The sequence below is a fragment of the Triticum dicoccoides genome, chromosome 6B (genome assembly GCF_002162155.2).
Source record: "Triticum dicoccoides isolate Atlit2015 ecotype Zavitan chromosome 6B, WEW_v2.0, whole genome shotgun sequence".
Lineage (NCBI taxonomy): Eukaryota > Viridiplantae > Streptophyta > Magnoliopsida > Poales > Poaceae > Triticum > Triticum dicoccoides.
In genome coordinates this window covers 160,031,330-160,056,214 of record NC_041391.1, presented here as the reverse complement: position 1 = coordinate 160,056,214, position 24,885 = coordinate 160,031,330, and the positions used below count along the sequence as shown (strand labels likewise).

At 43.6% G+C, this 24,885-nt stretch overlaps 1 long non-coding RNA gene and 1 pseudogene across 1 annotated transcript; one reads left to right on the top strand and one right to left on the bottom strand.

Annotated features, from left to right (window-relative positions):
- The first annotated feature begins 6,755 nt into the window (after nt 1–6,755).
- LOC119325117 lies at nt 6,756–9,716 on the top strand. The gene is made up of 2 exons (XR_005157333.1): nt 6,756–7,101; nt 7,189–9,716. It is a non-coding gene; the product is annotated as an uncharacterized LOC119325117 (long non-coding RNA).
- Nucleotides 9,717–23,059: 13,343 nt separating this feature from the next.
- Nucleotides 23,060–24,657, bottom strand: LOC119320288 (annotated as a pseudogene).
- Nucleotides 24,658–24,885: the final 228 nt, after the last annotated feature.

Sequence of the window (24,885 nt, the reverse complement as noted above, 5' to 3'; positions counted from 1 at the left end):
CCCATCGTCTTGATGCGTTCCACTTGTGGATGCCTCCAATTCAACTTGTGGATCACCTTGGCGTGAAGTTGAGGCTTCCACTTGGACAGACGAGGTACTCTCCTTCACCTCCGTTGGGCAAATCTTGCCAATAGACAAGTCTTGTATTGCTTCCGAAGGATCTTTGTCACCTAAATCAATTGGCAATTGCTCTACTTGTGAGCCATTAGATTCATTAAACTTCACATCTACCGTCTCTTCAACCTTTCGAGTGAAATTGTTTTAGACACGGTATGTGTGAGAGTTTGAGCCATAACCAAGTAGGAAATCTTCATGAGATTTAGGAGCAAATTTTGAACGACGATGCTTATCAAGAATGTAGCACTTTGAGTCGAATACCCGAAAGTATCCAACTTGGGGTTTGTTACCGGTGAGAAGCTCGTATGCCGTCTTGTCGGGTAGCTTGTGAAGATATAGACGATTCGTTGCATGGCAAGTTGTCTCAACCGCTTCCGCCCAAAAGAGTTTTGGCGCCTTGTACCCATCAAGCATCGTTCTTGCCATTTCGATGAGCGTCCAGTTCTTCCTCTCAACAACTCCATTTTGTTGAGGCATGTACGTAGCCGAGAACTCATGTGAAATCCCTTCTTCATCAAGAAAGGTGCCCACATTGGCGTTCTTGAACTCCGTTCCGTTGTCGCTGTGAACCTTCTTGATCTTCACTTCAAATTGATTTTGGGCCTTCCTAGCGAAGTTCTTGAAGATCTTTTGGACCTGCGATTTATCATCAAGAAAGAACGCCCATGTAAATCTTGAAAAATCATCAATAATGACCAATCCGAATGAGTTACCACTGAGACTCTTATAGGCGTTGGGACCGAAGAGATCCATGTGAAGTAGCTTGAGTGGTCTTCTCGTGGTCATGATGTTTTTCACGGGATGACTTCCTCCAACTTGTTTTCCTGCTTGGCAAGCACTACAGAGTCTATCCTTGTCAAATATAACATCTTTAACACCAAGGATATGATCACCTTTAATAAGCTTGTCAAGATTTTGCATGCCCACATGACCTAACCTTCTATGCCACAACCAACCTTTAGAAGATTTAGCAATTAAGCAAGTTCTAGGTTGAGCCTTTTTAGTGAAATCAACAATGTATAGATCACCTCTACGTATGCCGGTAAAGACCATTTTATGATTATCTCTTTGAAACACTTGGCAATCTACTTCAGTAAATAGGACATTGAAATCGAAATCGACTAGTCTAGATACAGAAAGTAAATTATAGCCAAGAGATTCAATGAGCATGACGTTTTGTATGGAGCTGTCATGTGAGATGGCCACCTTAACGAGGCCAACCACCTTACCCTTTGAGTTATCACCAAAAGTGACATACTTTCGAGGGCCGTCGTTTCCAGCAAGCTCATGAAACATATCCTTGTCTCCGGTCATGTGATCGGTACATCCACTATCAAGAACCCATTCCTTTCCTCCAGCCATGTAGCCGCCAAGATTAGCCATAAGACCAAAGTGTCTCTCGTCGAGATCAAAGTCACTATCATCATCCTCATCATAGTATCCATGTTCAACATTGTCTTGTGATTGATCATTTCCTAGAGCGAGTGTTTCATTAGATTTATGATCATGACAATGTTCATCTTTATGAATTCTAATGACTTCGAAAATGATGTTGCTAATGATTCCAACATCTCCTTTGGCACGCATAAGGTCACGAATCTCAAATAGACAATCGCCAAACTTAGGATCATTAGGACTCATCTTATTCAAAGCAATAGACTTGTGAAGAATCTCATCTAAGTTTTTCAAGGAATAGTCTAGAAAGCGTTCCTCAAGAAATCTCCATATGGTGTAAACACAATCAAGAGTAGGCAAGCATGCTATCAAATTTCTAGGCAAACCTCTAGTGATAAGATTGACAGTTCTAAGATTGTGAATCATGTCAAGAGACTCATCAGGGGTAGGATGCAAGGGGTCAACAAGGGGCGCACAAGGGGTAGTAATGTACTTGTTCAAGTGATATTCATTGAAAATCGCGAGCATCTCATTTTTCCAAGCATTAAAGAACTCTCCATCAAGTATGGGCACTCTATGTCTAAAACTCCCCATCGTAAACTCGTCCATCTTCCTCCAATGTTGTTTAAACCAAAGCAATGGAGACCAAAGCTCCGATACCAATTGAAAGGATCAACAAGAGGTGTCTAGAGGGGGGTGATTAGACCCTCAACAAGTGAAGGTAGCAGTTTTTCAAGTTAAGGTTGGAGATTAGCATAATTTCAAGCATTCACAATACAATTCAAGCAAGTATGGCAAGAGTATATGAGCAGCGGAAAGTAAAGCATGCAAATTGCAAGAAAGTAAAGGGATGGGATTGGAGTGTGCAAACGCAATTCGAGACATGGAGATTTTTGGCTTGGTTCCGATAGGTGGTGCTATCGTACATCCACGTTGGTGGAGACTTCAACCCACGAAGGGTAACGGTTGCGCGAGTCCACAGAGGGCTCCACCCATGAAGGGTCCATGAAGAAGCAACCTTGTCTATCCACCATGGCCATCGCCCACAAAGGACTTGCCTCACTTGGGTAGATCTTCATGAAGTAGGCGATCTCCTTGCCCTTACAAACTCCTTGGTTCAACTCCACAATCTTGACGGAGGCTCCCAAGTGACACCTAACCAATCTAGGAGACACCACTCTCCAAAAGGTAATAGATGGTGTGTTTATGATGAACTCCTTGCTCTTGTGCTTCAAATGATAGTCTCCCCAACACTCAATTCTCTCTCACAGATTTGGATATGGTAGAAAGATGATTTGAGTGGAAAGCAACTTGGGGAAGGCTAGAGATCAAGATTCTTGTGGTTGGATTGGAATGTCTTGGTCTCAACACATGAGTAGGTGGTTCTCTCTTAGAAAATGAGTAGTGGAAGTGCAAGCATGTTCTGATGGCTCTCTCTCTTATGGAGAAGGGGGTGGAGGGGTATATATAGCATCCACACAAAATCTAGCCGTTACACACAATTTACCAAACTCGATGCGACTGAATAGTGAAACTCGGTCAGATCGATATAGTTCAAAATGTGAAATTTAGAGTTTTCGGTGGGACTGACGAGGTCAACTCAGTGAGACCGATGTGCTAGGGTTAGGGAAAAATCTCATCTCGGTGAGACCGATTGCATGAACTCAGTGGGACCGGTTTCAGCAATAAGCAAACAGAGACTTTGTCAAGAAAACTCGATGGGACCAACTGCGTATCTCGGTGAGACCGAAATAACTGCAATAGGTAACAGAGAGTTTGCAGGGCCATCTCAGTGAGACCGAACTGATTAGGATTTCTGGCAGTGGCTATGTCAAGTGAACTCGGTGGCGCCGGATAGATCAAATCGGTGGGGCCAAGTTTGACTTTAGGTTTAGGACATATGTGGAAATGAGAAAGTGGTTGAGGGCTTTGGAGCATATCACTAAGCACTTTGAGCAAGCAAGCCATTAAGCAACACCTTATCCCCTTTTAATAGTATTGGCTTTTCCTATGGACTCAATTGATCTTGGATCACTAAAATGAAAATGTAGAGTCTTTGCCAATGTTTGTCCTCACATCTTGAAGGGGTTCCATATCCTCTTGTCCTGCCACTCCAATGTTGAACTTATCTGAAATATACTAGATAGAAATATTAGTCCAACAAGAGATATGTTGACATTAATTACCAAAATCACCCGGAGAGCACTTGTGATTTCATCCTCCTTTTCTAAAAAAATCGTGGGTTGCATGCTTTTTCCCGCTGAATGAGAGTGTCGAGTGTGTTGGCTCCATTGTGGTGGCGAAATTTTCACTTCAACGGTGGTCTTTGCTTGATTTTCTCTCCATGTTTATCCCGGCAGTTCTAACCCTCTGATGTTTCACTAGTTCTCTCTCGATCAAAAACAAGAAATGAGCATGTGTGCCAATGCGTGCGGTCGCATCCAACAATGAGCAGTCCAGTACACAAGGGCTCGTTCTGATGCTGGCCATTCCAAAATTAATGCGTCGCCATCGAGCGCCCAACACTTTCCCGGCTTCCAACCCCTCAAGAGAAGTGGTGTAACCGTACAAGGTCTAAGCGTGTCATGATGAGCTACACCTACAGCAAATCAGCGATCGATCTCAATTGTGTTGGTTGGGTTTGGTGAGGAATCCAAGACGGACTCGTAAACCTCATGCAACCATCCGGACCGCGTTGTCCGGATCATAGAAGCCATCCAACGCTGACTTGTGTCGGTCCGCGGGGCGGTTCGGACGCGATTTCTCCCGCAAACCGGAGACAAACGTGGGAAGGTTTGCGGGAGAGTTTGGACTGATCACAAGCCCGCTTCTGACTGCCTTGTCCCACCAAGAACCCGTCACCCGTCCCTCTCGCGGTTTCCTTCCGATGCACGCGTCGCTTACCGCGTCACTTTCAATGCGGACATAGATTCCCGAGGAACCAACTCCGGCCGTTGCCCCGCATTGAAGCTGCTGACTGGACCTTCGTCTGGCCCTTCCCGCGGCTATTTCAGTCGTGCGCCGAGTTGCACAGAGATGCACCACGCCCTCCCCCCGTATCCGTGCCCGAGCCCCCCCCCCTCCTCTTCGACCCAAGCTGTGGCAATGCTGAAGTCGTGGTGCTCCGTGCCAGCAGGCAGAGTAGGAGGAAGCTCCTCCGGCGGCGGTTCTTGGCGCCACAGCAAACGCTCTCCGGGCCCATCAGCATCCACGGCAGCCAGTGACAAGGAGGAGCAGGCACCAACGACGTCGCCGCAGCAGCCGCCCCAACTCCTCATGGAGGCCGCTCTAATGGACGAAGATTTTATCCGTCAAATCGAGTTAATGATGGAGCGGTCACTCCGTGACATGGGGCTGTTGCCGCCATCGCCGGCGTGTGAAGGAGGACCTGGCCTCCCCGACGCTCCACCACGTCAAGACCGAGCAGGCATCCACGCTCCTGCCGGTGAAGGAGGAGCCGGCCTCGCCCCGGCACAACCGTGGCTTCTAGATCGGACGTCGCGTCAAGGAGGAGCCGGCCTCGCCCCCGCACCACCACGGCGTCCAGATCGGACGCCGCATCAAGGACGAGCATGGGTCCCCGCGGCGCAGCCACTACGACCACATCGACGCACAGTTGTTGCCGCCGCGCCGCCTCCGCCTCGCCATCAATGAGGAGCTGCCGCCCGTGATCAAGAAGGCGAGGGGCCACCTCCTCCACTACCTTGGTGGTCCCTCGGGCTCGAGGGCCATCGTCTCTAAGGCAGAGTGTGCGGCTTGGCAGCAGGAGCGGTATGACCGGCGCAATGCCAGTCGTTGCTCTGCGTTCGCCAAGAGCGACGTGGCGCCAGACTGGGTCCGCAGCGACCCATACCTCGCCACCGTGTGGGCACTCGACCGCTCCGTGACCGCCGCAGAGACGGTACCAAGGCGTCACCGCCGCCTTGACGATGAGGATTGATCGCTTAGCGACTGCTCCACCAAAGACGGTCGCGGCAAGGCAACCGCCAGGGTTCCGAAGGCCACGTCGGCAACGGCCGTGGCAACATTCCGCACGACGCGGCAAGAGGTGGAGCGGCTCCTCCGCGAGCGGCAGGCAGCCTCTGGACAAGGTTGTCGCGGCCCTCCGGTGCCGTACCACCGATGGAGGGACGATGACGACGATGGCACCGACAGAGACGGTGGTACGGTAGGGCAGGGCGGCCACGCGTATGTGGTGGTCGTCCGGTACAGGATTTAGGTTGTTTTCTAGTTTTTTAGTTAAACGGTCGAAATATGGACCTTTTTATGTAAATTACATCTAAACTGGAATGAAATCCGTCTCGTTTGATTGAATTTCACCTGGTTGGTTCGAATTGTTGGTCGGATGTATGCGGCTACGATTGAATGGCTGTCTCCCGCATCCATGTCCGCATACTAGTCCCCCTGTTCACGAACGAAATATATTAAGACGTGAAAATATAGCAAGGTTGTGTACAATTGCAATAAGAAAGAAAACAATCCATTATGAAAATTAAGCGTCGCGCAAAGGGCGGCCAACCAGTTATGCCACGTGGTGCAAGCTGATTGGACGCGGTGAGAAAGTTTTTGGGATATTATTTTTAAATGGAGGTGAGGAATTTTTTATAATTTTTTTCCTTTTAGATAGATGTGAGGACCTCACACATTTTTTTAAATGAAGGGCTATTCAAAGTGGCACTTGCTGATAGGCTGCGTTGACGGTTTTTTTTTCTTTTTTTACTTCTTTTTCTAGATGGAGGTGAGGATTTTTTTAATGTTTTTCTAGATGAAGACGAGAACTCCGTCAATTTTTTTAAATGAAAATGTGCGCACAACTTCCTCTCAAGCGGCGTCACAGGGTGACGCCCCAACCACTAGTCCATTATGAAAAGTGTGCACAACCATGGAATGCGGACATATAGTTAACTTCACTAACTAAAACTTGAAGTAGTTGCATATTTGTACCAAAAGTACATTATAACACAACACCAATAAAATTAAGGACAGTATAACCGCACCTAATCCCTACCCTCACAGTGATTTACGTTTTTGGCCGTCCGTTTTCACGATCTAAACATTTCTCACCGTTAGATCTCATTTGTACAGCAATCTATCCCGCACTGTGTCTAATCTGGCCCAGCTCTCCTATGGACTGCTGCTTCAGAGGCCGAAACGAAGGCCTGTCGTTAACTGGGCCGTCGGCCAGCCCATTCCAGCGCCTCGCTAAAGGAGGTCGACCGCGTCCATCCAATCCCGATGCCAGGCACCTAGCCACCAGTGCGCCATGGGGGTCGCACCGCCGGCCAACGGGACGAAGCTGGAGGGGATCCAAGCGAGGCGGTCGATACAGAGGATGCTTGCGACTCGGGATACAAAGGATGAGGCCGGTCTGCGTGGATCGAGCTAAGGCGCCCGAGGGGACGAAGCTGAGGCGAGGCGCGTGAGGGGATCCAGTCTGCGTCCGAGGGGGTGAAGCTGAGGCGGCGTGCGCGAGGAATCCAGCGCGAGGGAAGGCGGTGCCCGGTAGAACCGACATCCCTAGGCGAGCAGTCATCGAAGATGGTCGTCCTGCTCCCCCCCTCTTCACGCCGGATATTCCTTCACCTGTAGGTACAAATCGACCCATCTCTCTTACACGTTATGCTAATAGTGGAGACGGAGGTTCCTTGTCCTGATCCGTCCGTCTTCCTCGAGCAGCGATTCACTCGTAGATTCATCCTTCCCTTCGCACGACGTAGTTATGACCCAGCTAGACCAGGACGCATCAATTCACATCGTCCATTCATCTATCTAGATTTCTGCTGCTTGGCCAGGAGGAATTAGACCAGGCAAGTCCATGACGAAAGAACAAACAGGTTGTGAATTAGAATTATTTACTGGCTCGATAGCTTCCAGCAACACATGATTGGTTGATCCTAGGAAGTCACAAACTAGGGCATCGCCCTTGGTTGATCGAGGATCACTGAAAGGGGCATTGTATCATCCGCAGCGACAACAGGGTCATCGATGTGCGCCCACATCTGCCAGGCAACGGCCAACAGCAACCTGGGCACACTCCAAGGCTTCACAGGAAGCAAGTATCCCATCATCTTAGTGTATTTTTTATTCAATCTTTTATTCTTCGTAATTTCTGATCTTCTCAAATTGTCAATTGAGTTTTCCTTTTATTGTCCTTAATTTACTGATGTGTCTTAAGCATTCCGTCAAACATGAGCACTAAATTACATTGGTCAATTTCCTTTGTTCTTGCAACATAACTAAATTATTGGAGACATTGTCGCTTGAAAGATTAATTTATAATTTTGTTGTCATTACTTTAAAACTTCTTTGTCTTGAAAGCCCCTCCTCAGATCCCTTATATCTGTTTTTGCAACTGTGCTGCTGCCAATCTCTACTTTGTTATTTGATGATTTGTGCAGCAGGGTATGTCAGAAAAAAAAACATTTTGATCATGTGACCTATTACATGTCTGAATTTGTAGATGAAGTCGATGGTCTGGAGAACTTGATATTGATTTAATTAAAATGTGAGGTTCCCAGCTCACTGAATGCATTCATCCATCTACACAAACTATGGCCTCTAATGATTGCTGAGTATCTTTGTTTTCTTGCGACTCTTTTTCCATTTCATATTACCTATTGCAATTTATTGTACTTAATGTATCCGAATAGAGTTGAGCCAGTGCAAGTTATGTGTATTAGAGATTAGCTCTTCTTGCCGAAAATATTTTGCCCAACTTTTTTGTTATTGAAGGTGATCACAATCTTCTCAGAATCTTTGAACCTTGGAGACGTATACAGATTCCGAGCAACAGCTATTGGGTGGCGATTGAAGCCGATTCACCATCGTTGAAACCAATGAAGCAATTCATGGCAGCTAATGTGAGCCACTTGCCGGTGCCAATTAATGGACGTACATTATTATTCTGGCAACCTACACATACTTGAGTTCATGCGCTTATATATATGCTTTGTCACCTCATGCTCTCACGTTCCCCTTCTTCTGGCAATAGAATCTCGAGCAGCGATGTTTCGTGGCTATTTTGCCCCTCTTATCTTCCAGCTTTTTGCAGAATTTGCCCTACAATTTCATCTTCCACTCAACTATTCCGTCGATCTCTTTTTGACCTTTACTTTTCATGGGAAGTGTTCATATTGCTTATTGTCTATCGATTTGGCGTATTTTAGAGCTCCGTTCTCATATATTGTTTGGAGTGTTCTTTATCTGACAATCTGCAATGGTTCTCGGCCAGGTAAGGCTGTCATACCTTGTCTCTTCATGCTTCAGTATCCATGTATTTAAAGGTTTTCATCTCACAATCTCTAGTGGAACTTATTGATATGTATGTGCATCAACATGACGTGGTACTATTTGTTGCTGTATGCAACACGTTACTTAGAAATTAGAGTATAGTCAAATGGGCAGAAAAGAGAACTAGGTTGTTCTATCCTTAAGCGAACAAATACCAAAGCATATTCATTTGGCAAACCTTCTGCATAATTAGTCACGTAAATAGGAGCACCTTGTTTCAGATGACAGCACTATGGAACATTTTTCTGCTGGAACGAATATGTGCAAAAGGAATCCAGCTGGTTGAAACCATGTGTTGCAGTGCAGGTGGTGTCTACTCACCAAATCTTGTGGACAAACCTCCTGATATTGCAAACCTTATGCGCTTTACTGGCGGCCGTGAAAGTCGTGAATTTATTGCCCATTTTTTGTATGTATTAAACCTCTATCAAAGAAACAAATAGTCAATCAACTCCACTAATCTATATGATCAAATTTCAGCTTCCCTTTTCATCTTTCCACGCTGCTTTCCATGCGATGCAGTTTGACTTTGATTCGAAGTACTTGATCCTGAATGTAAACATTGTTTTAGATAGAAGACATGTGATGTAAGTTGCATGGACAAGATCTTTCTTTTGGCCTTTTCACATTTGGCTTCTCATTCCAAAAGCAGAGAGAAGATCTTACTTCTTTGCAGGTGCAACTTAGTGGCCTGCAAGGGAAACTGCTTGAGAGAGATGAAGCTGCGAGGTCAGTGGATAGTTTGATCGACCTGTGATAATAATTCTTGATGGGAATATGAAATTAGCTATTTCGGAAAACTGTAATCGTGCTTGTTTGTTACACGTGTATTGTAACATCACCTGGAAACATTTCCACATTCCTTCTGTATGTATGATAAAACTGTGGACTCAATGTAGGTAATCACTTCTTTATTGATAGCACTGCCAAATACTTGCTTATTTGATCAATTTTAAAAACAAAAAAGTCCATTTTACTACCCTGAACAAAGTCGGTAGTTCACATAACCCCTGATGTTTTTTCCTGCTCCTTTACACCCCTCAACTATCCCATACCGGTCAAAAACACCCCCTGAGTGGTTTGCCCCGATCGGATGCTGACGTGGACACAGTCAATGGCGGTATTTGACCAAGGATGGGTTCCTATCTTCTAGCCACTCTCACTGACATCTGGGTCCAGTCAACGCTGACTGTGCTAGTCAAATATGACACAAACTGCCGGCGACCTCAAATCACGGCGGTGTTCCGCCGGAGGCCACAACGGCGGCGTTGGAGGCTACCAGGGTGTAGCTTGCGCTCGCGCGCATCCATGGGTGGTCGCAGGAGGCCGTGGGATGGCCGAAAGCAGGCTACCGATGGAGCTGAGCGGCAACAGAGGCACGACTCTGACGTGTCGGTGTTACGACATGAATCCAAGCGAACTAGGTAGCTGGGCGGAATGTACAGACCTATGGGGTCACGACATGTAGCATAAAGACACAAGGGGAGCCGGCAACGAGGAGCACGACGACCATGGCGGACGGCGGCGCTGAGCTCGCGTGGACGACGGCTACAACACGAGTGTGAGCTCTAAAGGAGAGGGAAAACTGAGACAGGCTCACCGCGAGTCTAAAGGTGGCGAAGGTTAGGCTTGGGCTCGCCTATGCGTGACAAATCATTTGTCGGCGTCCGGCGGCCGCAGCCGGAGAAGACAACCCGACTGGGCCGACTCCGGGCATCTGGGCTTGAATCCTTCAGTGCAGAGGTCCGGCATGATATTTTGGAGGCTCTGGACATGCTAGTTTGGCGAGGGGTGGCCGGTGGCTACGTCGACGGTTGGCGGCGCTCTGTGGTGCTCGATGCGGTGCTCGAATCTGAGAGAGACGGGGAAAGAATGAGCGACCGTGCTCCTAGTTCAGCCCCATCCCGACGTACTGGTCACCGCTGGCGACCCCGGCTCACCGCACCAGTCGCCGCCGGTGGCCAGGCCAGGTGCGTCGCCGGCCAGAGAGGCCCGAGGCTACACAGGGGAGGAGGAGATCCCACGGTCAATAAAACAGCCTTGACCGGGTCCAACTCAGCAAAACCACCTGACCAAATCCACTTGGGGTGAGTATTGAACGGTATTGGTTTTATTAAGGGGCTAAGTGAACCATTTTGGACTTCAGGAGGTTATGTGAACCACCGACTTTGTTTAGGGTAGTAAAATGGACCTTTTTCTTTTTAAAACCATGTCTTGCCATACTACCCCAGTACTTTCATTCTTCTTCTATTGCTAACAAATATTTAGGTCATAGATCAAATATAATTAATGTCCATGATACATGTCTTCCTATATTTAAAACAATTCCAAATATATGGACGCAGCAACGCGCGTCATCGATGATTTAGTAGATAGAATGGTGGATCACACTACCCATGGTAGAACAACACCTTAAGTTAGTGATATGGCACTAGGGGGTAGCCCCCATTACTCCAACCACCCGCCTCCCCCCAACACTGGTTGCGGCAAGCCTCTGATACGGCCACGACAAAAATTGATGATAAAAAGGTTGAGGCATTGGTTGCTACCATGCAACTGCAGTACATGAGATGAAGTCTGTTCAGGTTAAAGAAAAATTCATAGCAAACTAATTCAGAGAAGATAATAATGGCTATGAGCGTATGCACGCATGGTTATTATGGATGCTTCAGATTACGTAAATAGACGAAAAATGCTAGTGGCGATGCATGTAACGTACCATCTTTACCTAATAATAAAGAGAATTGGGTCTCTGTCCCGTCATAAGATAAGAATTACCCCTGTAGTTGCTAATAATTACCCCCTTGCCACCAGTAAGTGAAAAAAAACGATTCGTTTTTTCCCTTCTTAAGTGGCCGCTGGCTTTAGTTTATTAAAAGTGAAAGTCCCTTGTATGCTAGAAGCGTCTGCGTAGCATAGTGGCTTGTGCCTCATGGCTGCAAAGGAAGTTCCGGGTTTGATCCTTGGTTCTTACATTTATTTTTTTGTTTTTATTTCTTTTATCCTTTGTTTTGTTTGGGAGTCAACCTGCAGCTCAGAAAAAGAGAGCCGGGAAAATTAGTTGCAACACGTTAGATGTTTGCAAATGCATAAATTGGCATCATTTTGTTAGCCATTTTGATCGATCTCACATTTAACTGATAGCTTCAGTTTAGTTTATACACAACTGGAAAAAATCACAGTGCATGATGAACACAAAAGGTGGTATCATGCATCAGAAGAAGATTCACTTACTTTCTCAAGTGAAATCGAAAAACTGGCCCTGTAGTTAATCAAACAAGCAAGCAGTAGCAGTATTATGCTATTTTAAGAATAATACAAGTCAGCTAGCACCGTTATGGAATTGTGTTTTAAATACTTATCTTCAATGTATATATTGTAATTTACGTTCTTTTGCATATTTTGGTTCCAACATTAGCATATTTCTGATCTAGATTATCAGATTAGCACATGTACTCTTAAAAAAGGGTGTTAAGGCAATCATGTAGTGCTGCATATAACATGGAATTCAAGTTCTGACCAAATCATTAGAAACATATAGCAGTCTTTCTTCCAGATGATCGATAGAAAAAGTAAAATTAGGAGGAAATACTCAAATCACATAGCAATCGAATTTCAACCCTAATAACAGTTCGTCAAATTATCATTCATTTGCAGAAATTTTGTTTTGCCACGTTGAGTAAAAATCGAGCACAATTCCATATATATGTGTGTGTGTTAATTGATGGTGGTCTGATCTATTTTTATTGACGTTCGTATCAGATACCGGTAAAATATCCTTCGTTTTTATTTTAGTTAATTTACTGAGATTATTTTCATAGGAAACTACCATTGCATGTGTAGAAAACATAACATCATAAAATACAACATCTCGTCTTTATCTTGGCGAGTCCGATTATGCATATATTATTTTGAGATTATACGACGAGCAATGGTAGCGCGGACAACTTTATTCGAACCATGATCTTATTCTTACAGAAGATATATAGATGAAAAATATAATGTACAATACTCCTAAGGCGGATATGATATTAGGCAATGGTATGTACACTTTCATGTCATTGTACACAATAGTAAAATAAGGCATCAATCCAGATATGACGAGGAGGTAAAAACACATACTCCATCCGTCCCAAAATAAGTGTCTCAACCTTAGTACAACGTATTAAATTTGATATAAAGTTGAGACACTTATTTTGAAACGAAGGGAGTATAATCCTTTCATTTTTATGCATGTTTTCACACCATGACAATGTTTTAATAGCATGTTCCCCGTTGCAACGCACGGGCAATTTTCCTAGTAGTAATAATGTCCATATCAGCCTATTTGACAAGAAAATATTAGGACCCTAATAAGTGTCATACGTGTGGCACGAACATATGTCAACTCCAAACAGTTTTTATGACAAGTTTAGTGACGCGAGAATGGCAACTTTAGTTGTCAAGCATGGCAACTTTTTTCGGATGGCAAGTTGATACGTCCATTTTGCATCATGTTGTTATTTATGATGTTTTTATGCATAATAATGCTTTTTTGGAGTATTTCTAATGTCTTTTCTCTCATAATATGTAAGGTTCACACAAAGAGGGAGAATTCCGGCAGCTGAAAATTTGGATCTGGAAAAGCTACGTCAGGCCACCTATTCTGCACAACTCCAAACAAGCTGAAACTTTACGAGGATTTTTTATGGAATAAATAAGAAATAGTGGAGCAAATAACCACCGGAAGGGGGGCTACCTGGTGAGCACAAGACACCAGGGTGCGCCTGGCCCCCCAGGCGTGCCCTGGTGGGTTGTGCTCAGCCCGGCCCACCTCTGGTGCCCATCTTCTGGTATATAAGTCATTTTGACCTAGAAAAAATAAGAAGAGGACTTTCGGGATGGAGCGCCGCCGTCTCAAGACGGAACTTGGGCAGGAGCACTTTTGCCCTCCGGCGGAGCGATTCCGCCGGGGGAACTTCCCTCTCGGAGGGGGAAATCATCATCATCATCATCACCAACAACTCTCCCATCTTGGGGAGGGCAATCTCCATAAACATCTTCAACAGCACCACCTCCTCTCAAACCCTAGTTCATCTCTTGTGTTCAATCTTTGTACCAGAACTATAGACTGGTGCTTGTGGGTGACTAGTAGTGTTGATTACATCTTGTAGTTGATTAGTATATGGTTTACTTGGTGAAAGATTATATGTTCAGATCCAATATGCTATTTAATACCCCTCTGATATTGAGCATGATTATCATATGTGAGTAGTTACTTTTGTTCTTGAGGTCACGCGAGAAATTGTGTTGCAAGTAATCATATGAACTTGATATGTGTTCGATATTTTGATAGTATGTATGTTGTGATTCCCTTAGTGGTGTCATGTGAATGTCGACTATATGACACTTCACCATATTTGGGCATAAGGGAATGCATTGTGGAGTAATTATTAGATGATGGGTTGCGAGAGTGACAGAAGCTTAAACCCTAGTTTATGTGCTATTCCGTAAGGGACCGATTGGATCCAAAAGTTTAATGCTATGGTTAGTATTTATTCTTAATATTTTTCTCATAGTTGCGGATGCTTGCGAGGGGGTTAATCATAAGTAGGAGGCTTATTCAAGTAAGAACAACATCTAAGCATCGGTCTGCCCACATATCAAATTATCAAAGTAGCAAACACGAATCAAAACAACATGATAAAAGTGACTAGATGAAATTTTCGTGTACCCTAAAGAACGCTTTGCTTATTATAAGAGACCATTTTGGCCTGTCCTTTGCCTCAAAAGGATTGGGCTACCTTGCTGCATTTTTGTTACTATTATCGTTAATTTCATTACAAATTATCTTGCTATCAAACTACTCTGTTACTTACAATTTCAGCACTTGCAGACATTACCTTGCTGAAAACCACCTGTCATTTATTTCTGATCCTCGTTGGGTTCCACACTCTTACTTATCGAAAAGGCTACAATTGATCCCATATACTTGTGGGTCATCACAAGTTTTAGTTTTATTTTTTAGGTTTGTTTTTTTTCTTTTCGGGGTGGCAACTTTAACTGTAAAAACATCAGGACCGGAGTGCTTCGTGTCGCACGTATGGCACTTATCAATTTTTTTGAACATCAGTACAGACACAAATGCTTATATACACGCGCATACACTCACCCCTATGAACGCACACACGCACACCCGATCCCTATGAGCAACTCCGAAAGACTGAGTCACCTTATCATTTGGGAAATATTAAGAAAGCTAGATGTTGGGTATAAACTGTCCATGGCTGCTACACAGATACAAGAATAATACCCCTGATTAAAAGGCAGGAGATCACAATCGGATTTCTGTTTCTGTTTCTACCGTGCAAGGAACGTGCACGGCAAGGTGTACATATACGTGACATGATATCAAGGACATCGGATGGGGCCCACAAGTATATTAGTTGTAGGTTTTGTTTTTTATAATAAACACAATGTGTTTCTTACCGTAGACACTCATATCAAGTTCTGAACATAGGTGTCTAAAAATTCCTATGTTGCGCTTGAGTTGTCGTTGTCCAGGTTGGTTCTTTCGTGTTGAACCGCAAGGTTTAAACCCTCTACTTCGCATACATGGTGACCATGGATGAGGGGTTACTACTGCTAAAAGTAGAGTGCGTGAAAGCTCAGCATGCAAGCAAAGATCAAATATCGCCTTGATGTTCGATCGTTTATCAGTCTCGATGCCATCTTCTCATCAAATCCCACCCTCTCTAGTGTTCTCTCTCTCAAGCACACTCACTATCCTCCGCGGCGGCATTGGAGGTTGATGCTTACACGAGGTCTACTAGGATGTAAGGTAGTTGAGCCCTCAAGTGCAGGAGTTTGTAGCAAGTAGCAAGTTTCTTCGGTTGAGAACCAAGGTATAAATACATAGAGGGTATCAAAAATGATAAGCTAGTAAAACTTCACTTGTGCCCCCAACAACTCTAGCAAGGGTGTCAACCTTACACGCTTTGCAATTGTACAAGATATTAAAAGATAATTTAACAGGTATTTTTTTGAACATTTGGAATAAACAATAACCGGAAATAAAAGTGCAAGTGAAAGTTGCTAGAAGTGTTTTCTTATAATAAAAAGTAGACCAAGGTTCATAGTTTCACCAATAGTAATTCTCCATAAGATAAAGTGCATCAATAACATAGACATGTGAAAGATGAAATATTTCATGCTTATGCAGATTATGTAAGATGTGTTGTTGATATTATATAGGTAGTATGTCCATAAATCCATAGATCGAGACCCTCCCTACATATATGGCCGATACTCCAATCGTTGACCGAGATACCTCTACATCATTCAGGTATAAGTAATAACAACAGATAAATGCTTTGAGCAAGATGACATACACTTGAATAATATTCCACTAAGCCTCCAGCTCATCCCGGGACAAACAAGTTTATTATACCATTGTCCGCATCGTCAATAACACTTGCAAGTTTACACACAACCAATGCACACCGCTCCCTCTACCGATTACACATCTAAACTGACCAAGACAAGATAAATAATCAAAGAGAAATATGCACCTATAAACCAAACATAAGCTTCACGTGATCTAAACATGAAGGAATAATTCATCACATGATGAACATCATCGCAAAGTACTCATCATATGGACCACAATCATGATAGTCGAATCAAGTGGCCATTACATATTGGCTACTCCCATGAATCCATTGTCCAGGGGGTGGTCTACTCACAACTCATACTCGAGCAGCGATGATCGATGTTGGTGAAGAAGGCGATGAATTTCCCCTCCGACGGCGTATAGGAACAGAGTTCCACATGAGAACCGGTCCCATGATATTTTTTGTGTACGACATGTGCTTGATAGTGGCGGTACATTGTGTATGATGTGTGGGGCCTTTGGTCCTGTGAAATAATTATGGAAATGGTAGATCTCAAATAAAATTCTCGATCGTCTGGTGGGCCCACCCCAATCTCAAGTAGTAATGGACATGATTGTGTGGTCTCTTTTTTCTTCGACTATAACCTACTATACAATATTATTATCAATAGGGGAAGATCGCCAACACAAATGTCTCAATGCATGTCTCTTAACATGCCCTCCTAGGGGATTACAGATTTTTGAAGGCATCCGTCTTGATGTATTGTATTTTAAGTGTTGTATTTAAAGTAGTTCTCATTTACGGCCTCTTTGATTCAAAATAATTTTCATAGGAATTCGAATGATAGAAATCCTTAGTAAATTCTTCCTATATTGGTCGTTTGACTCGTAGGATTGAATCCTCTAAGATTTTTTCCTAACGATTCCTTTATACTCCATAGGAATTTTAAGATCCACTCAAACCTCTTGAAAAGTTTTCTCTGTGATGCAATTAAACAAACAAAAATCATGTAGGATTCAAGTAGGCATGCCATTGCAATCCTATATTTTTCCTATTCATGTGTTTCTAGAATCTTGTGAATCGAAGAAGCAGTAAAAAAAATTTGACTATATACTGCAAGGCAACAGCCTCACAGTTCTTTATTGCAAAGAACTAGAGAGATTACAAATGTACAATTTACAAGTGAAACAAAGAAATGAAAATACTTACAAGAGGCCTAAGAGAGTGTGGCTATCCAAGATACTAAGCTATCTTTATATTTACATTTGATTCTATGAGCCAAAAGGGAAATATCATGTATGAAATTCCTCCTCCAAGATATGAAGGAAGGTCTCTCATTTCTAAAGATCTTCCCATTCCTTTGTGTTCAGATATTCCATGTAGCAGCAAAGACCACCTCTGTGAAGAAAGGATAACCAAAATCCCTCTTAGCAAAAAGAGCCATCTCATATGTAGTCTGGTTTGGCTGAACAATCCAAGAAATCCCAAGGTAGTTTCAAACCCTTTGACTGAAGTTGCAAGCAAAGAAGAGATGTGCCCGGTCTTCATGAGAAGCACAGAGGCAAAGAACACACGTGTCATCCTGTATGATCCATTGTCTGCGATGCATCATATCCCTAGTATGCAAACGGTCCATTAGAAGAAGCCATCCAAACACTTTAAATTTGAGTGTACAAGCACACTTCCAAATCCATCTCAAAATGGGATCAACCACTAGGTGGGAGAAGCAAGACTCATAGTATATCTTTGATTTGAACTCCCCAGATTTAGATGGCCACTTCCAAATGTCCTTACTCTCCACATTTAGATTGATCAAAGACAGCAAATCTTGAAGTTGAGTGAGCTCAAAATAAGCCTCATGTGGCAGAGGCAGATGGAAGTGTTCCGAGACCTCCGGCTGCTCCATAAACTCTCTGACTGTGACCGTGTCATAAATGACAAAAGAATGAAGCCTTGGGAAATGCTCGCGCAAAAGGACAACATTATTACCCAGCTGCCAGCGATCAAGCCAAAAAACCACCATGTTCCCAGCATACACTTGTGGGACGGCTAACTTACTGAATTTGTTGTACAGTAATTTGTTTGGGATCATACTTGCAATCTAACATTATGATCTATTTTGTGGCATAAAGCCACTTTTGTTTAGACCTCAACTACTTTTTTCTTTGGTGTTCTTACATCCATCCACTAGGTAATATGTAATGCATCCATAATGCCACTTGTTGCATTCAGAGAATATATTGTGTGTAGCTAACTTGATCTAACGACAATTCCAAGACATGCCAAGTATTACTAGGGAGAAAAATCTTCACAACATACTTCAATGCCCTCACATCTGGCAATCAAGACCTTCACCTATAAGGTTGCACATGATGATTGTTGCAAGAAAGGGAACAACCCTAGGTTCATTGTAATGCACAACACAAAACGTGCCTTTATTTACCAACTTGTATGTATAACATATTCATAGATTCAAAGTGATGAGAGTGTAGGAATTAGACTACTGCAAAAGCATAGACCTCTCACAATGCTCCCCACTTTGCCGTCGTCTCTTAGCATGCCATAATTAAATATAGAAGAAACCAGTGAAAACTGTGAAATGATGGTAATCAGCAATCATCACTAGCACTTAAACCCTGAACAGCGATGCATAAACAAAGCAGTACACATGAAAATTGCCTAAAACTAACCACAGACCGTTCCAATAATAGGCACGGCGTTAGAACTTTGTCTACGTAGCACATATTTAATGAGAAGAGATGATCAGATCAAACCATCTTTGCATGAAATCGGGTTCATAGATCATTATATATTATGGTCATTAAGCATTGATATACCACTTGTTTTGAATTTACCGATACTAATGTATTGTTATTATTCCAAAAGAATCAATTGATAAAAGCATTAGGCAGTTTCTTTAACTATATGTTTCTCAACAAGTCTTTACGTATGGTAGTTCCGCGCTCCATTTCAAGTTTCCACACACATTCCCTCTTCTTCGACTTTTCCTATTCCCGCATCAAAGAACCATAAATTAACACCAACCCCTCTTATTTTCATGTCCTCCAGCTTTACTGATTATATATATCAAATCCCAACTATAATGACAGATTCTATTACTACTGGTTTAGGAAGCCTTCTGCGCATTAGAAAACCCTAATACTAAATTAAATATTTACTAATCTGGACGTTTTGAACCCAGGCATGAATCTAGACAGTCCCACAAACCTAGGATTCAATCAGTTTCTACATACAGCTCGCCTGCAGATTTGAAACCACCCACAAAGGATAGATCCTACAGATTTGAAATCAACCAACGGTACATATGTTGCCACGGGATTACTTACATGAGACGAAGGATTGCTGGATCCTCACTCAATGGGTTTGCCACCAACAGGTTGCGTTCCGGCAATCTTCGCACGAACTTGTCGCTCCAGTTCTTCCATGTACACCTCAACCATCGCCTTCCTTAGCTTATCGGCCATCGAAAACAAATCCTGCACGGCTGGGGCCAATGCCGGGGAAGATGAGGACGAGCGACAATGGGGAAGAGGAGGACAGGCGACGGCAAAGAGGATGACGAGGGGGCGGCCGGGGAGAAACGGCAGATGGTTTCACCTGGGTACGGTGGCTAAATAGGACGCTTCCAATGCCATCGTGGACCCACACAGCAATCACACATTAACAGATAGCCGGACTGGCTGACTTTTTAAGCGCCTAGCAAGGTATTCTTTAGTTTCGGCATTACTAGGCGGGGCTGCGTGCAGGTATGGCCCACATCGACCCAAGCGCGCCAACCTAACATGCCGGATTATCTGCCTTATGTAGCGCACCGAATGGTCGAGTGTGTCGACGGAGCACATCAAGACTATCTGATATGTTAGTCGGATGCAACTACCACATCCACCGGTACTCGGATATATCAGGCACTCTGACGCCGGCGGCCGGTCATCGTCGGTCAATGGCGCCTTGGCGGGCTGCGCGGCGGCGTGCAAGTGCGGCGCCTTACGGCCCGATGCGAATGGGGTCAGGCAACGAAATAAGCTTTTGAGGGGGTCAGTGAGCAAAATAAGGACGCCGAGGAGTCATTTAGTAAAAAATAATATGAAAATATCAGCCATCGCCCACCGCGTCGCAGTAAATGCGTACAGGTGGGAGCCGCGTGTGGGACCATTCGAAAGAGCATGCATATAGTACGAGATGTTTTTGAAGGAGTACTTTAGCCATACAGAACTTAATACAACACATTCAAGACGAACAAACCGAATCTATATGCACTGCATCTGTACTGATTTGGGTGGGTAGAGCACCTAGGTGCTCCTCTGTAATTCCCCATTAGGCCCATGTTAGATTAATAACTAATCAAGAAAAGGGTTTCCAAGCAAGATAGGCCCATAAAATGTCGTCACTGCCGGTAATTCTAACATGTAGGTAATCATCATGGGCTTAACTCAATACTAGTAGAAAATTAAATAAGGATAAAAGTTGAGCACACTTTACCCTACTGCGTATCTCTTGTCCAGAAATACCATAATATTTTCTAGGGAAGCCACAACAATTGAACTGCATCTTTCTAGAGAATTGTGGTACAGGAGGCCTTTCATGCAAGGCTTCCTATACACTTACAAGTAAAACGTACTCGACTAGGACAGTTTCTGAAACTATTGAGAAATATTTGGAGACCGTGAAAGTTCTAAATAGAGGAGCAAACTGCAGTCCCCTCCACAGTTTCTCATCCGGGCTTGGGACCGGCAAAGGCAGTGCTAAACTACAAAACTACTAAACCAATCATTCAGCTAAGCAACAAGCCAAACAATCAACCAAAGGCAGCATTGGCACGACACACGATTGGCAATAAATATTCACGCAACGTTTTCACAAGATCATAACATAGGCATGGTTCAAAATTGCATGGAAACACCGCTAAAATCATGCTTGCCTCACTAGCAGAATCACAGCTCAAAAGTCGTGGTTCAAATCATGTGTGTCCGCACGAGCAGAGACACCGCTCACAAGAGCGGAACCAGAGGTTCAAATTACACAGAAACAAAGAGCATCACACGTAATGGGATTAAAAACTGAACACACAGAAGAAGTACAAAAGACCCAACGAGGAGCCACGGCATCGAAGACAAAGTAGTCGACCGCGTCTAATCCATATGAAACACACAACATGGACAACCTGCTGAATGAAAATAAAGGTGAATCAAAGAAATTGAACACAACATGGACAGCCTGCTGCATCTAGGAAGTGAACAAGCTCCATTCCTGAATACAAGTAAAACTGCATAGTGTGAACTACCTAATTGTTCAAAAGTAACTAGATAATTGATGTCGCGGGGCGCATACTCATACACTGAGCTGTTGCAGTCGCATGTCTGGTACAATGTAATCACGTCACTCATCTCAAATAAACCACTGGCTTCAGTGATGTTATAGTACTCCCTCCGTCCGGAAATACTTGTCGGAGGAATGGATGTAGTATTTCCGGACGGAGGGAGTACAAAATGACACAGAAATACATATACATTAGTACTGGGGTACACAGAACTTCCGCAAAAGTTCTAACACAAAAAAACCAGTAGTAAAATCACCATTGGAATGAATAAAATGTATGACAACTGCTGCACACAAAGGCATTTGTCCATGAACTATATATGCTAACCATATCTTACAACAGATAATCAATTCAGAAACACAAGAAATGCAAGTTAACATCCAAGAGTAGAAAAAGGGTGCACAACAAAACCATTTATCATGTACAGAAACTAAACACTACGTCAGCTAGGTTTCAAGTCTTGCATGCACAAAACTAATTAACAAGCTAACCATCTAAGGGCCTGTTCTGCAACGCTCCAGCTCTCAGCTTCGTCAACTTCACGCATGAAGCTGAGCCGAACGCTCTAGCTTCATGGAGTTAAAATCTGAGAAGCTGGCGGGCGTCTACGTGCAAAAACTGAGGAGTTTCAGAAGCTAGCATTTGCCAGCTCTCAGAAAACGGAGAAGATAGAGTTGGGTGAAATTACGAAGCAATGCCACCGCCAAGTGAACGATCGAACCGGTACGAGGGAAACATGACGAGCGAACATAACGATTCACCAGTCAACCTGCCACATGGGCTGAAAATAACGTCCACACCCACCATTCCGACCAGGCCCATGCCTCTTTCACAGCCACTTGGGCTCTCAGCCCACTCCGAAACGCTAACTTCAGAAGCTGACGCTGCCGAACGATTTCCAGATCGCCACCTGAAGCGAGAAGCCACGCGAGAAGCCAGATTTGAGAAGTTTTGCAGAAGCTGGGGCGTTGCAAAACAGGCCCTAAGTAAACTAGAATTCCATCAGCCACAAAAATCAGAAGGAGGTAAATGCAGCTCCCTCCACATTTTCACATCCGGGCTTGGGACCGGCAAAGGCAGTGTTAAACCACACCAACACCAATCATTCAGCAAAGCATACAGGCCACACCATCAAGCAAATGCAACATTCACACAAACACGCAAAGTCACATACACACAAGCAAATGCAACATTCACACAAACACGCAAAGTCACATACACACAAGCAAATGCAACATTCACATAGTCACACACACACAGTCAGTCACACGCAAAGTCACATACACACAAGCAAATGCAACATTCACATAGTCACACACACAGTCGGTCACACACACAGTCACACACACACAGTCACACACAGAGTCAGACACACAGTGGAGCACTTGCACACAAGAAACAGAGATAGATAGGGGCACATCACACGCACAGAGTCACACACACAATGGAGCACTTGCACACAAGAAATAGAAGGAAGTAGACATAGATTGGGGCACAGACAGAAAGCTAACACATGCAAGAACGAAGTAAATTCAGAAAGCTATAAAGAAATTCCAGAACCTGAATGAGTAAACTGATTTCTCTAGAGGGGTGAGGGTGATTCAGATCTTCATTCCTGAAAATAGGAAGCTAGTTAGAGGCTGATTAAGTGATTATCTTCATCACTACCCGCAAGTTTGTGGGCGGAGACACATATGCTTATTTGTTTTGAATTTGGTTCGTGATTCAAATATCATGAGCATACGCATATGGCAGAAAAGAAATGTTAAATGTATTATTGTTCTACTTACTAGAGAAAGCTAACATGAGCAACACTTATAGAAGTTCTGGCTAAGGTAAGCCATTCATACCTAAAAAATATATGTTTCAAGTTGGCAACAGCGGTTGCCTCTCATCAGTTCCAAGCCGATGGCTAGCCTGAAATAAAATGATCAACTTAACATGTGAGTGTGATGTAAATGATGTTTCTATTATTCTTGAAGCAAGAAAAGTAGCTTACATCATCAGCAGCACCAGCAGTCATATTTATAAATGAAGATTCAGATGACCTGTTATGTAATAAGCATCATATGAGTCAAAGATACTTAGAAATCAGTTTATGATCATAACAGCATAAGTAATTATTCATGTGTGTATATCAAAGTTATCAAGGAATCAAGGATTCAGCATAAAACAAGTCAGACAAACTGATCAAAATTCAAACTCTGACCATTTGAAAGCATAGAAACTTACTGGTGATTGATCGTCCTGCAACTCCAATGATTCACCTGGTTTGTCGTCTTTGACTTCAGCTATAGGTGAGAAGAACCAAGAACAAATAGAAGTACACAAATGGAAGTAACTAGTGTGTTTCGAAATTAGCAAACATCCCACCGTTTGTCTTAAACGGAGGGGGGAAATGCATTTCAGCAAACCATAAAAATAAAACAATCAAAAGAATACCTCTCTCGACATTGCTTGCCTATACATCCACCCATGGCGTACTTCTTTGTCCAGGAGCATGCCGTGGACTCATACTTGGCCCGATCAGTCTTGTACATGTGAGCGATCTCAGGCACCAGAGAATCATCGGGGTTGGGGTCCGTCAGCAACGAACAGATTGGCAGGAGGACCTGTTAACAGAGACGGGTAAATGTTAGAGAAACATAAATGAAGAATTCCTGGTAACAAGCTTTAAGCAAAATGGACCAACCAAGCTAGGAATGCAGATCATTACCTTTGATATGGTCAAAGCTGGGCTCCACTGTTCCTTGAGAATGTTGATGATTGGGTGGAACACCTTGGTGCGGAAAGAGACCTGAACTAGGTTCATGTCTGAATGTCAGAAAAAACAGATAAGATAGTAAGCAGCAGCAAACTACTCCCTCCGTTCAGTATAAAGTTGGGTCATCTATTTTGGAACGGAGGGAGTAGTTGTTTGAGGACTCCCAAGGCATTTGTGTAACAGCAATTCCAATATCATAGAATCAATATAAATTCTTTTTTTACAAAGATTAGCTCGGTACACTGGAAATTACCTTCAGGGGCTTTTAGAGATAATCAGATGGGAAATGGATGTTCACCAAAAATAGACCACCGGTAACCGGGCTGTCTTGAGGGTCCCATGATAGTGACCTGCCAGTGGAACATGTACTCACCTACAGGACCTGCCCGAATAAAAGGAAAGTAATACGGTATTACACAACAGTCACTCAGTCAGACAAGCATTTCTATGAAGTCAGTCAAGTATGAGTAAGAAACAAGTCATATTTGCTGCGAGATCAAACAGCGTCCAGCTTTAGTTATGTGTGAACAAGTTCAGAATTAGGCATGAAATTATATTATCAATGGTTATCCGTCATATATACGTCCAGTACAATGATTAGAATAATT